The sequence below is a fragment of the Geotrypetes seraphini genome, chromosome 3 (genome assembly GCF_902459505.1).
Source record: "Geotrypetes seraphini chromosome 3, aGeoSer1.1, whole genome shotgun sequence".
NCBI classification, from domain to species: Eukaryota; Metazoa; Chordata; class Amphibia; order Gymnophiona; family Dermophiidae; genus Geotrypetes; species Geotrypetes seraphini.
The window spans coordinates 163,521,950-163,536,800 of NC_047086.1; the positions used below are offsets into that span (position 1 = coordinate 163,521,950).

A 14,851-nucleotide genomic window follows, 5' to 3' on the forward strand; every position below is an offset into this window, starting at 1 on the left:
TGTCATATTTCTTGTGGACCAGCAGTGGCAGCAGCCGTGGGGCATTTGCCAGGCCGGCCCACATCAATAATGCGAAGCGAGCCGGCCTAGCAAAAGCCCTGAGGCTGCCCGGCCTAGCAGATGCTGGACAGTGAGCAGGTAAGAGAGAAAGAGTACTACTGGACAAGGGGGGAGGTAAAATGAACAGAGAAGGGCTACTGCTGGACAGGGGGAGCAAGGAAGGGGTGCTGCTGGACATGGGGGAGGTAAAAGTAAGGGAGAAAGGAAAACAGACAGGGGGCAGAGAGAAAGAAAGAAAAAAATGACCAAGTCTACACATCTATTCTAGCACCCGTTAATGTAACAGGCTAAAAAACTAATATATATATAAGCCTACAAGAAATATGATAGTATGCTTAGTTGTATAGGAGTGAAGGAAAGGCCAGAAATATATACACCTGTGAATCAAAGGTCCAGGAAGTCCAAAATGGAGATCTTGTCTTTATCAAGGAACAATGTACAGTTGGGTTGGTTATAGCTACATATTACTCCAACTTACTGCAGTTATTTTATTTATTTTTTCAATTTTCTATACTGTTAGCTCAGAATGGTTTACTTGAATTTATTCAGTTACTCAAGCATTTTTCCCTGTCTGTCCTGGAAGGCTCACAATCTATTTAATGTACCTGGGGCAATGGGGGGGATTGGGTGACTTGCCCAGGGTCAGAAGGAGTAGCATGAGTTTGAACCCACAACCACAGGGTTCTGAGGCTGTAGCTTTAACCACTGCGCTACACTCTCCCCTTCATGACTCATCAGGGCTTCCTCAGGCCATTTTGCTCTCCTTTGACCAATGAGTCAGTATGGCAAATGAACCTGTCAACAGGATTCCAGTTTTCTTAGGTCTGCACCACCTCGTCAGTTTGCTTCCTATGTCTCCCCCTTTTTTAATCTCTCATATTCCCACTCCATATTCTTACTCCCCGTTTCGTTATTCAAAACACTGAACCTAATGCTCCCTTCATTACAATCTCCATTTTCTTTGTCCAATATCTTCTCTTTTGCCTTGTCCACTACTCACAAGTTTCAACAGTTTCTCTTTTTCATCCAGTCATCACCATTCCCACAAAACCCCTCTTCCTCGTCACTACTATTACACCTCCATTCAGCTGGAGATACTTTTAAAGGACCAGAAATGGGAATGGTAAGTCATAATGTAGTCAGTCAGACAAATCAACCCATTACTGCTCCAACCTTATCCCTATCTACCCCTTACTCCCTCTTTCCTATGGAATTTGCACTTAGTTTCAAAAAGGTTTGCCTACATTCATTACCTCTTATTCATTTCATCTTCTTGCTCCAAGACCTGACTTGCTTCTAAAAAAAACTGTTTCAGTTGCTTCTTTCAGTCTTGAGATGTTAAATCTTTTCTCCCACACACTTTGCTAGGCAGTACTTCAGTTTCTGCTGCTTCTTCCTTAAGATTATGCCCATTTAATCAGCCCATACACAATACTACTTCTTGGTATTCTGCCAGGCACTTGTGACTTGACTTGGCCGCTCTTGGAAACAGGATACTGGATGGGATGGGCCTTTGGTCTCACTCAGCATGGCAATTCTTATTTCCTATTTCAAATTTCTGTGCTTCCAAATCCCTACCATTTCTTTGCTGTACTCAGCTGTCTTTTCAGACTGCCCCCTTCCTTCACATTTGCCCTGTCACCCAAGATTCTATATAGGGCACATTCCATAACTGCACGCAGAACTTAATTGACAAATGAGCAGTTAATTGGCAATAATTTGAATTTATACACGTATCTTGCTAGTCGGTATTCCATAAAGATGTGCATATAAATTCTTATGTATGGACCCAAAAGAGGAGTGTGGCAATGAAAGGGGTGAGGAAGGGTCAGGGGTGTTCTTAGAATTTACATGCAGCGTTACAGAATATGGCAGATCCGCACCTAATTTAGGCATGAGGATTTACACCAGATATCAGCTGGTGTAAATCCTTCTGCCCAAAATTGGGTGCGGATCTTGGTGCTAAGCACTATTCTATAAATGGAACCCAACTCGGAGCACTTTTTACAGAATAGCGCACAGCTTTTATTTTGTTTAGCACTTAAATCTGGACGCCATTTACAGAATCTATACAATACAATACAATTTTTATTTGTATACCGCCAATACCTCTCAGAAAGATCACAGTGGTTTACATACAGTAAATGTAAAACAATATTCTGTAAATTAAAAATAGAAATAAGACCTTTTCAGCACATATTCTTTAAACAGATGAGTCTTCAAGGCCTTTTTAAAACTCTTAAGCTAGTCTGATCTGGTGAAGTTCTCCAAAGTTTAGCAGCTTGAAAAGCCTATGTAGAAGTGAACACTCTAGTACAGGGGTGCCTACACTTTTTGGGCTTGCGAGCTACTTTTAAAATGATCAAGTCAAAATGATCTACCAACAATAAAATTTAACAAAAAAAAACACAAAGCACACTGTATGCTGAGAAAATGTTAATTACCATTCCTATTCCAGGGTTTTTTCAAAGAGTTCAAGGCAGATGACTCTATGCACTGTCACCTTAGTAACAACCATACAAAAATAGACAAATATACCCCCCTCTCTTTTTACTAAGCCACAATAGCAGTTTTTAGCGCAGGGAGCTGTGCTGAATGCCCAGCGCTGCTCTCGACGCTCATAGGTTCCCTGAGCTAAAAACCGCTATTGTGGTTTAGTAAAAAGGGGGGCCATAGTGCAAAATATAGATAGCAGATATAAATTCAGACACATTTTGATCACTAAATTGAAAATAAAATCATTTTTTCTACCTTGTTGTCTGGTGATGTCATGAATCTCTGGTTGCACTTTCTTCTTCTGACTGTGCATCCAATCTTTCTTCCCTTCTTTCAGCCTGTATGCTTCCTCTCCTCCAGACCTCATTTCCTCCCCCAACTTTTTCTTCCTCTCTCCCTGCCCCCCATTCTTTTTTTCTCTCTTCATGCCCCCTTTCTTTTTTTCTGTTTCCCTTCTTTCCTTCTGTCTCCCTGCCTGCTCCCTTTCTTTCTTTCTTTCTCCCTGCCCTCCACCAAGCCACTGCTGCCATCATCAGCAAACAGGCCCCCAAGTCGCCGCCATCGGGTAACAGGCCCTAAAGCCACCACCGCCCCAAGCTCTCCCTACTTCACTTCGTCGGGCCGACCAGCATTCCTCTCCCCGTCGTCAATTCTGCCATCGGAGAGGAAGTTCCGGCCCAGCCAGGCAGCGATTTGCTGGCCCGAACTTCCTCTCCAACGGCAGAATTGACGTCGGGGAGAGGAAGGCTGATCGGCCCGGTAGATCTCCAAGGCAAAGTGGAATCTATCACGGAGCCTGGGATGGGCTCCGCGATCGACTCACTTTGCCTTGGTGATCGACCTATTGGGTACCCCTGCTCTAGTATATTTTATACCTCTAACTTTGGGGAAGAGAAAGAGGGAATACTGTCTTAATCCATGTAATCTATTATCTGAATAACATAACAATGGAGGCATATAAACAGGTACAGCCCCTTGACAAATTGTGAACACCATACAAAAAAAATTTAAACCTAATCCTAGCTTTACCCAGGAAGCCAATGCAATTTCAACATGCATGGTGTAATCCTATCTCCTTTTTCAATCCAAAAATTAGTCTAATAGCTTTGTCCATAATAACTGATGTCTTCCATGACAACCTTTCTTCATCCCTTTCTCTTAGCGCTTGCTAGACTTTCTTTTTTTTTTTTTCTGACATCAAACAGATGAAACTGCCAATGTTCTCCTTACAAATCTAATGTGTTCCTTCAATCCCATACAGTGAAGGAGCAAACTAATGGTTAAAGCTCTAAAGAGACAAAGGAAGCCAAGGTTCAGACCCTTGTTCTGTCACTGATGTTTCTTATGACTTTGGGCAAGTGCCTTTACCCTCTACTGTCCCAGATACCAACTTGGACTATAAGGTCTCTGGTGCAGGGACCTACCTACTTTATCTGAATTATAAATCACTTTGGGTAAAGGTTTGGAAAGATTGTAAAGTGCTATGCTGGGCCTACCTAAAGATATTAAGCTTGATAAGCTTAAATCTATAAGCCAGTGTCTCTCAAACTGTATGCCAAGGCACAGTGGTGGCCCTGAAGAGATTCCAGGTGTGCCACGAGATTCCAGAGTTTTACTTTATTTTTAAAATCTCCCTTCATAAGTATACACTAGAATAAATGGCATGTACATCGCGTATGCAAGAGTCTGTCGAAGTTATGAGCGTCTCTGTGTGTAAGGATACAACCGCCCAGGTCCTTTAAAACTAATGGCAAGTAATTTTAGTCTTATTTTTATATTTTTTATGCAGTAGTTATCCTAACTTTAGCAACAAAGCAATCAAGGCTTTGTTACTGTTTGGACCATCTTATCTTTGCAAACTTGGATTTTCGGTTCTGACAGAAATTAAATCGAAAAAAAGAGAACAACTGCAGATGTTGGATGATGAAATGTGTTTGCTTTCGACTACCGAGCCATGTTTTGAATTAATTTGCACTCAAAAACAAGCACATCCATCGCATTGATTAGCAGTTCTATCTACTTTAGTTTCACCATTGTTACAATTACCCATACATAGCTTAAAGAAATTTAAATAACTCCCAATTTTAATTTTTTCTTGATTTGCAATTTTATAATTTCAGTTATAATGTGCCATGAAAAAACATTTGCTCTAGTGTGTCAGAGCTAAAAAAAAGTTTGAGAGACACTGCTATAAGCAATTAAATCCAAATCCAATAATTCATATCTATAACCTCTTCAGTTCTACAGTCAACCTCTCCATTATCACTTCTCACTCTATCAATCACCTTCTACTGCCTCCAAACATGCTGTGATCATATCAGTCCTCAAAAAATCTTCACCAGACTATTACTTCCCCAACTATTGTGCCACTTTCCCTGACCTTTTGTTTTCAAACTAGTGAAATATGCTACACCTCCACTTTCATAAATCTCGCACCAATCTGGCTCGTATTCTCTATATTTTATGGTACACAAGAAAAGCATAAAAGGACGTTCAAGTTCCGGGTAATCTTACTTTAAGGTTGGACCCGACACGAGCGAGGTTTTGGCATCTCCACCTGGCATCGGGGGTCTGAACGTCTTGTAGTTCAGTATAAAAGATCAAAATACTGAAGTCACAATGAAAAAAAACTTTGTCCAAATTGGTGGAAAAGAAACATGCTCAGACTAACAGTTGATCTGGTGCTACAGAGAGCTAAGTTGTACATATATGCCTGAATGTTCCAGTCGCAACTTAAAAACAAAAAGACAATCCAACATAAGCTGCCGTGAGGAACAGCCAGCACAAACAAAAACAAAAGAAACTTTAGACGAGCATACAAGATGCAGGCTATGTTTATTATATCAATTGTTAATTACGGTTAATGTTACCACCTTTTTACAAACCAAGGGACCCGATACAGTCCATGTTTCGGTTAACATGGCTTCATCAGGGGTCCCTAGTTGACAAGGTATCAATTTAAACTGCAAACAAAAACAAACATAAGCGATTACCTTCGAACTACACAGGCTTATATTTATATTTGTTTGCGGTTTAATTTGATACCTTGTCAACTAGGGACCCCTGATGAAGCCGTGTTAACCGAAACACGGACCGTGTCGGGTCCCTTGGTTTGTAAAAAGGTGGTAACATTAACTGTAATTAACAATTGATATAATAAACATAGCCTGCATTTTGTATGCTCATCTAAAGTTTCTTTTGTTTTGTTTGTCCAGTCGCAACTTAAAACATACCATGGCCATGTCATAGCTTATTTTCCTTCCAAGCTAATCTCCCCATCTTCCTATTTCTATGGATAATACAAACATTCTTCCAGTTTTCTGAAACCACCAACCACCACTACCACTTCAAGGTAATCTTCAATGCCTTTCCTCTCTTCTTGGCACACTGCCAAAACATTTCTAAAATGTATTTGTTTCTTATAACCACAAAGACACAAGCTTTGTTTTTTTTTAATCAAATAACTTTATTATTTTCTTTTGATAACTTACATCATAACAGCAATCAACAATGAAACAGTTACAAAATTTATTCTGAAACAAAAACAAAATGTTTCAAATGATAGATTAGACAAAGAAAAGGGCAAAAGCACCATCGCAAAACAGAACATCTCATAGAAAAGGAACAATGCATAATAAATCAATTAATTGATAATATAAAACAACAGTATCAAACATTTAACAGTGCTAAGAAATAAAGAAGGCCATAAAAACAGAGCAATAACCATAACATGTAAAGAGAAAAAGAGTAAAGTAGAAGGGTGATATATGTTAATAATCTAACACAAATTAGGAGAGGCATCATCATAGAGGAACTGATATAAATCAATCATGTAAGAAATAAATATTGTGACAGACAACCTCCTGTCATGAGTAGAAATCCTCCAGTGGACTCAGCCAGGGTTAAAACTGCCCCAAGTCCTAAGGTTAGGGATGGGGTTACCAGACACATCCTCTTTTTAGAGGATTGAACGGGTGCCTAGATGGACTTTCCAAAACCCAGCAGTTGCTGGGGTTTTGGAAAGCTCTGGTTGTGTGTGGAGGGCCTCTGAGCATGAACAGATGATGTCAAATATGTTCTCGCATGCTCAGAGGCTCCCAGGCACGACCTAGAGGTCAGGAATAGAGAATGACATGGTGGCAGTTACCTGCAGCTAGCCACAGGTAACCCGCCAAAACGGTGGGGGGGGGGGAAGTGCTCACTGTGGGCACGGGGACAAAGCCATCCTCTGCCCCATGGAGCAGTGAATGGCCTTGTCCCTGCAGTTAAGGAAGGGAAGGCGCGCAGTCACCGATCGCGCACAGCCCCCTCCCTCCCTCCAGCCAAATCTATCTCCCTCCCTCCCCCTTACCTTCATGGCACTTTCATATAAAACTTACTGAAGCCAGCAAAGCTTGCCTGCCTTCTGTCATGTGTGTGTGGGCAGAAGTAGAGAATGACACGGGGAAAAATTCTGTCCCCGTCACTGCCCTGTCCCCTGACCACCATCCTCTTCACTGCCTTGTCCCCGCCATCCCCTTCACTGCCCCGTCCCTGTCTCTGCCGTCCCCGCTGTCCCTTTCACCTCCCTGTCCCCATCTTCAGCGTCTTCTCCTCTCCATCCCCCCACCCCCAGCACCCTTCATGCGGTCCAGCAGCTCCCTCCTGCCGGCCAGCTGTGCATTTCCCTCCCTCCCTCCCTTTCCCTTACCTTCTCTTGTTGAAACTGGCAATTTCTATAAGGCTATGCGCTCTATTACAGCCGGAGCCTTAAAGTCGCGTCGGGTTGCCTGCTAGAAAAGTCTCCTCTGATGCAACCGGAAACAGGAAGTTTCAACAAGAGAAGGTAAGGGAAAAGGAGCGAGGGAGATGCATGGCCAGCCGGCCAGCGGTAGAGAGGGGGCTGCCAGATTGAACGCTCGTTCACCGCGCGTGCTAACCATTCACCGCTCCACGGGGCGGTGAATTGCCTTGTCCCCAAACTCACGGTGACCTTTTTTTTGGTCACTGTTTTGGCGGGTTACCCGCGGCTAGCCGCGGGTAACAACCACTGTGTCATTTTCTAGGCGGAAGCTTCTCCTCTGACACAACTTTCTACTAGGACTAAACAGTCTAGCACACCTTCCTATTATTCCTTTTGTAGAAACCCTGAACAGAGCCTCTGCAAGCCACAGAGAATAAAATAGGACACAAAAGGGGTTAACCAAGGAGGTGTAGCTAGGGGAGCAGAGTTGCATACTGTACAACCGGTGGTTGCTTAGGGTTATAAAGCAGGAAGAGAATGGGCTAGAGATAAATTAGAGCCAAATGTAGTGATCAGCAGACAGCCCAGAATGCCAATGGATCAGGGCTACAGAGAACGGCACGAATGCTCAAGGAATTCTGCTTTCAGAGAGAACCAGATTGGGAAAGTTAATGTTCTTAAGCCAAGGTTAGCAGGGAGGGAAAGGCTGGGGGATGGTAGAGATTTTGAATCTGTCCCAATTGGCTGTTTGTCCCCATGGTAAGAGAGCAGTGAGAAGCCATTAAAAGATGAATACTTAATGGAACTAGGAGTCAGTGAGCCTGTTTGCAGTGACTCAGGAGTGGATCTCTGTTGAAGAAGACAGTTTGATTGAAGAAATGAGTGAATAAAACCAGGTGTTTGAAAATGAATAAAGAAGTTCTAGGACATAAAACTGATGTGCGAGTGAGAGAATCCCCTGAGATACGAAAGGGGTTTGATGTGTTTATTGCTTAAGGGAAACACACACCCCTATCAAAGGAAAGGGTGTTTATAACTGGGAAGTTCACCCTTATCCTAGATACATGAAGCACTTGATAACGGGATGGGGGGAGGATTAGAACCAACTGATCAATAAGTGTGGTACATCCCCTGCACTCTGGCCAGCTTTAAAACAGGTCAGAAGTGCCATAGTCTGGTGTGGGCAAAAGTGCTGAGAAGAGTTTTGCTAGTGTGTCATTAACGGGACGGGAGAACTGGAAAAAGTGTAAAGAATACTGTAGGAAATTGCCATGCTGGGAGATAATGTGGCCCACCCATAAGACTGGGAGTCGAGGGGCTGAAGCCCCAGTCCCGGGGCAGGGTGCTGCCTGGACTGAGCTAACACCTCAAGGGTGGAAAGTGGGTCTAAACTACTATGCATGAATAACATAGGAGTCCTTAGCACCTACAAAATAACTGAAGGCAACTACTCTTACAGTTTTATAAAATGGCCTTGCACTAATGGCAACATAATCGCACTATGGGTATTTCAGTAATCACAGCTCTTATATACAAATATACTAAATGCTATAAAAAATTTTTAATTTTAAATGTGAAGTGCTCAGACCTTATAACCAGTGTTTTAAGTGTTATCACTAAAACGAGGTTACCAAAGGGACCATCATTGCCTTCACTGTCCCTCGACCACCTGAAGAATATTACCCAAACTTTCAGCGTGAGTAACTTGAATTAAATGGTGTACTTATCTTTAACAGATGGTAATCGGTGATGGTAATCCTCGTTCAAACCCTGAATGTGCCTGATCCTGTCTGATCTCGGAAGCCAATCAGGGGGGGACAGGGACTATGAAGTAAACGGCACACATAGAGAATTATATCTTTTAAAAGCACATCACTTTCTTTTTTGGTTTGAACGAGGATTACCATCACCGATTACCATCTGTTAAAGATAAGTACACCATTTAATTCAAGTTACTCACGCTGAAAGTTTGGGTAATATTCTTCAGGTGGTCGAGGGACAGTGAAGGCAATGATGGTCCCTTTGGTAACCTCGTTTTAGTGATAACACTTAAAACACTGGTTATAAGGTCTGAGCACTTCACATTTAAAATTAAAAAATTTTTTATAGCATTTAGTATATTTGTATATAAGAGCTGTGATTACTGAAATACCCATAGACTTTCATCACAGAATATAATTGTATTCCTCCAGTGATTTGAACATAATCGCACTGCCATTAATGAAATAAAAATAAAATTAGGGTTATTAATAGCTGTGGTAGGAATGGCCTTAGTGTAAGGGCACACTAAGGTCAAGTTTTATCGCAGCTTTGTAAAAGGAACCCTTGGGCCCTCCTTTGCTAAACCATGGTAAAGGTTTCTACCTCAGCCTGGAGTGCTACATGGTCCGACGCTGCTCCGACACTCATAAAATTCCTATGAGCGTCGAAGCAGCGTCAGAGTATTTAACGCTCCAGGACACTGTAGAAACCTCTACTGCGGCTTAGTAAAAAAGGGGGGGAGGGGGTTAGTTCTTTAACTATAAAGAAAAATAGTTCATGTTGGCTATTACTGTATTACTTAAACTGCAGAAAATAAAATTAGCCTGTTTACCAGCTCATGAGATATTTGCTTTAATAATGCTTAATAAAGCTAAACTGCTTCCGGCATTTTGGGCCACTGTTTCGTTTACATAGCTATTTTCAATATGAATTTGCACACTGCTACCTCAGTAAGGAAGTAACATTTATTGTTTAGTGAAGGTATCCTAGGATGACCTTAATGAATTTTGTATTACTTTGTGTGACTCTATTTGTACACACTGGGAGTAATTTTATAAAAGCATTTTTGCACATAAAATGGCAGTTACCAAATTAACCCCCACAAACGGTTCATAGACAATGGCGCGAAAGCAAAAGTGTGCGCCGACAACTGAGCACAGCGCGGAGGTGCGCGCCGCACAAAATTACAGTTTTTAGGGGCTCCGACGGGGGGTTTTGTTGGGGAACCCCCCCAGTTTACTTAATAGGGAAAAAGTTAAGTTTTCAGTAAAATGTGGGGGGTTCCAACACCCCACAATGCCCCCACAACGCGGCGCGATGTCTATTAAGTAAAATGGGGGGGTTCCCCCCATGCCCCCCTGTCGGAGCCCTAAAAACAGTAATTTAGAGCGGCGCACGCCTCTGCGCTGCGCTCAATTGTCTGGGCGCCCCTTTGTCCTGGCGCGCTTTTGACCTGACACCCCACAAACACAGTACACATGGTGACAAAAACGCCCGTGCATTGATGAAACTTGGTTATGGACATGTTGAGGGATGGATGCTGGCTAGAATACTCTACCCAGCATTCATCCCCGAATATGTCCTTATTCTGAATGGGTGAATAATGACATTTGTTCCTGAGGAAGCATTAAAGGCTATAGCTTCATTTTAGCCATAATTTCTGCAGCTATAGCTTCATTTTAGCCATAATTTCTGCAGCTTTTCAGGAGTAATTTTAGAAAGACACATAGAAACATGATGGCAGATAAAGGCCAAATGGCCCATCCAGTCTGCCCATCCGCAGTAACCATTATCTCTTTCTCTCTCTAAGAGATCGCACGTGCCTATCTCATGCTTTCTTGAATTCAGACAGTCTGTCTCTGCCACCTCTTCCGGGAGACTGTTCCACGCATCACCACCCTTTCTGTAAATAAGTATTTCCTTAGATTACTCCTGAGCCTATCACCTCTTAACTTCATCCTATGCCCTCTCATTCTAGAGCTTCCTTTCAAATGAAAGACTCGACTCATGCACATTTACACCATGTAGGTATTTAAATGTCTTTATCATATCTCCCCTCTCCCACCTTTCCTCCAAATATACATCTTGAGATCTTTAAGTCTATCCCCATACGCCTCATGATGAAGACCATGCACCATTTTAGTAGCCTTCCTCTGGACCGACTCCACCCTGTTTACATCTTTTTGAAGGTGCAGTTTCCAGAACTGTACATAATATTCTAAATGAGGTTTCACTAGAGGGGCATCAATACCTCCTTTTTCCTACTGGCCATACCTCTCTCTATGCACCCTAGCATCCTTCTAGCTTTCACCGTCACCTTTGCAACTGTGTGGTCACCTTAAGATAATCACATACAGTCTATAACTGGGTGGTTATATTTACTTTAAGTGCCCCTTGAATGTGGTAACACTTACATGTATAAAACTTACCCACAAAACTGTCCACGGGGCACCTAAGTGCTATTATGTAATGGTACACCTAATGTGCATAACAGTAGATTCAGTATATGGTGTCCAAAGTTAGATGTTGGGATGATACACACTAAGCACAAATTCTATCAAGGCAGTTCTGCATGGAACTGTCTTTATAGAATACTAGCATGAGCCATTTTCATGCCTAACTAGTGTCAGATAGGTGTAGAAATGGAAGTACTGGAAGTTATTTCTATGTTCTTTTCAAGCAGGAGTACCACTTGCCATTGCCTTGCTTATTGTAAAGAACAGGCATGGTTTTGACTCTTCCCATTTTGAAGGTGTCAAGGGAAGAGCTCATGATATCATAATGTTAATAAATAGAAGTGGGAAAAATCTTTTGCCTCCTTTTCTGCCAAACTCAGAAGCACAGGAGTCATGAGAGATTGAGTCTTGGGTGCTGGTCTATCCCTGATCATTGGAAAAGAAAGTATGTGTGTAAGGTGGGAGGGAGGGGAGGAGGGAGAGATTTCTAACCCCATCCCCCAAAGCAGGCTGTGATATCAGAAATCAAGAGTTTCAGATCAACTCAGCGGCCATGTCTATTTGAAATGTAGGCTAGCACCTGTCATGGCCTTAGGGAGATGCTTAGGGCCACTTAAGCTTGCCCAAGGCCACGTCTGAGCAAAAGCATGCCCACGCTTATGTTCGGCCTTGGGCGAGCTTGAGTTTCCTGACACGTTTCCCTCAACCACAATAAATGCCTACAGAGTACACAGCCTGCCTTGGGTTTTTTAAAAAAACAAACAAACATGTGCCCCGATTGGCTGCTAGACAGTGGTAGGATGCCTACAATTAGGATGCTCATTTATAGAATCAGCCCCTAACAGCTTAACATGCTTTTGTGGGGGGAAAAAAGCCCCTATATTTGATCTTCCCAGTCCTCAAATTTAAATAAGTAATAAAGGCTGGAGCTCTTACTCACCCTCAGAATAACATGAATAAAAATGAAATATGGCCCGGATTCACTAAGGGCACGGATTGGATCCGATCCGTGTCCCGGGGGGCTGATTCACGAATCGCCCTCATGCAAATGAGGGCAATCGGAATCACGCCCCCCAACCTATGCACAGACCATCTGTAGATGGTCTGCGCATGCTTAAAGAGCAGTGACTTTTTTTTTCTCTAACTTTTAACTTTTTAAACTAAAACAAGAGGGCACTTAAAAAAATTGAAAGGAGACAGATTCAGAACAAATGCTAGGAAATTCTTCTTCACTCAGAGGGTGGTGGACACCTGGAATGCGCTTCCAGCAGCGTGTCAGATTTTAAGAGAAAATGGGACATTCACGTGGGATCTCTAAGGGAGTAAAGTCAGGGGGGTGGGTCATTAGAGTGGGCAGACTTGATGGGCTATAGCCCTTTTCTGCCGTCATATTCTATGTTTCCAGAGGAGGTGGTAGAGCAGAGTACAATTTTGGGTTTCAAAATGGGATTGGACAATTTTCTTAAGGAAAAGGGGATTGAAGGGTATAATTAGAGGGATACTATACAGAGCAAAATGTTTTTTGAGTAAAGGATCACTTACAGGTCATTGACCTGGGAGGGCCGCCACGGGAGCGGACTGCTGGGCATGATGGACCTATGGTCTGACTCAGCAGAGGCGATGCTTATGTTCTTATGTTCTTATGTTCTTATAGGTTAGACCTCTAAGAACTATTAAAAAGAAAAGTTAGGGTTTTGCCTTCCTTTACCTGCAAGAAAAGTTGAGGGGTTGGACTGAAAAGGCCTATGACCAGTGGAATTGTTTGGGGGGGAGATGGATGATAACTTTCTAGAGACATACTAACAGCTATAACTAATGTGGGGTACACAGGGAGATGACTTGGAGTTTGAAAGAGATTTGTGATTGCTTATGATCCGGATGAAGGTTCTTGGTGAGAAAGCATTAAGCAAGTTTCATATAATTTGCTAGTAGATGTCTATATCAAAGTCCCATCCCATCTCCCGTTCCCTCAGTGACAAACCCAATTTCATCTCGGGATTTGTCCCAAAGATAGGGAGGAAATTCACCAAACCCCGATGCAGAAGAGCTGATCAAGTTGAAACTCACACTGCAGAATTAGCTGACTACTACTTAAATTTTTGGTCTTAAAAAATATGATCATGACAGTCCTTTTTATGCCAAACTGCATTGGCTGCCATTTGGGGCCAGAGTGTTTTTTAAGTTTGGGTGTATCTGTTACAAGGCGCTTTTTGGATTATTGCCCTCTTATTTGGTTTCTTATTTGAAACTGTCTTATTCAATAAAATGTACTAGAAATTCAGGTATGTTCATCTTCCCTACCCCAAAGGCCTGTCGTTATAAGACTTTTTTGGACAGGACAATGGAGTATCAGACTGGGAAGATGAACTCCTGGTTAAGCCTGTTGATTGCTCAATCCTACTCTTACTTTACATTTAGGAAATTATTAAAAACATACTTATTTGATAAACAAAAATACCGATTTTTAATATTTCTGATGAGGTTTTTAGTTTTTTAATCTTTTTAACTCATGTTTTAATTCATAGCAATATTTGAAATTGTATTTTAACTAATGCTGTATTAGATTGATGTATGTAGTAGCGCTTTTTTGAAACTGTATCTTGTGCTGAAATATCTCAGTTTTCCTGTTGTGAATCGCCTAGAACTGTTGGCAGGGCGATATACAAGAAAATAAATTATTATTATAAATAGCCTGTCCCTTTAAGAACAAAGGCAAGAAAGAAAGGTGAAGGCAGGCATACGGAGCAGGCTGGTGTGTGGAGAACCCTTCCCCCAGCCAGGCTCAAGGGGTGTGGCTCTCCACAGCTTAAAGCCAGGCAGACGAAAAGTAACAGAGGATGGCAGGAGGAGGAGCAGGAGGAGGGAGAGAGTGAGATTCTTCCTGACCAGCCAAAGGAAGCTGTGGAGACAGACTGGCATATGGCAGAGGTTGAAGAGGTGTTTTCTCCCTCTGGAATCTGTGAGCAGGACCAAAGAGAAGCAATGGACATCCAGGAGAGTCTGGTAGGAACTGAAACCTTTCCTGTGGACATGGAGGTGCAGTAAAACTTATGTAGTTTGATTTCCTGAATGCAGACGCTGTGAGCTGCAAGATAAGCTTTTCTTTGAACTGTAGCTGCTGGTTTGTTACGTGAAATTTGTGGTGAGTTAACAGTGGTCTGTAGTACAGTGTCTCGGTGGGCAACTCATTTTCGGAGTGGTCATGTGAGCATAAATGATGATGCAGGACCAGGAAGGCTGAAATCAACAACCAATGAATGATGTGTGAAACTCGTGGCTGATGCTCTTGAACATGCGACATGTAAGGAACTTTCTGAAATCACAGGGATTCCACCGATATCAGTATACTTAATTT

At 42.3% G+C, this 14,851-nt stretch overlaps 1 protein-coding gene across 4 annotated transcripts in view; it reads right to left on the minus strand.

Annotated features, from left to right (window-relative positions):
• TPD52L1 (TPD52 like 1) overlaps positions 1-14,851 on the minus strand; it is a 164,187-nt gene that overhangs the window by 119,424 nt on the left and 29,912 nt on the right. The gene's annotated exons all lie outside the window — the stretch shown is intronic.